Source organism: Haliaeetus leucocephalus, unplaced genomic scaffold (genome assembly GCF_000737465.1).
Source record: "Haliaeetus leucocephalus isolate CR32 unplaced genomic scaffold, Haliaeetus_leucocephalus-4.0 Scaffold858, whole genome shotgun sequence".
NCBI classification, from domain to species: Eukaryota; Metazoa; Chordata; class Aves; order Accipitriformes; family Accipitridae; genus Haliaeetus; species Haliaeetus leucocephalus.
Window position 1 is genome coordinate 1,137,692 of NW_010973294.1, and position 314 is coordinate 1,138,005.

Here is a 314-nt window from a genome sequence, read left to right on the forward strand (position 1 = left end):
CCGCCGCCGCCGCCTGATTGTCGCCGCCGCCTGGGCTCGCTGCCGCCGCCGATCGGGTTCCCGCTGGAAGGAGCCGGACGGACGGACGCAGCGCCGCTTCCCCCCTTGCTCTGGGCTCCGCTTCCCCACAATGGCGGACGGGCTCCGGCTCCCACTTCCGCTCCGCGGCGCCCCCGACCTTCCGCTCCCCCTCCGCCGGCGTCGCCACTGACCTTTCCCTTCCCGTCCCCGCCTCCATGTCACGTGGGGAGGGAAACAGCCCCGCGCGCGCGCCCGGCAGCGACGGCGATGGCGCGGGGGGTGGGGCCTGCGGC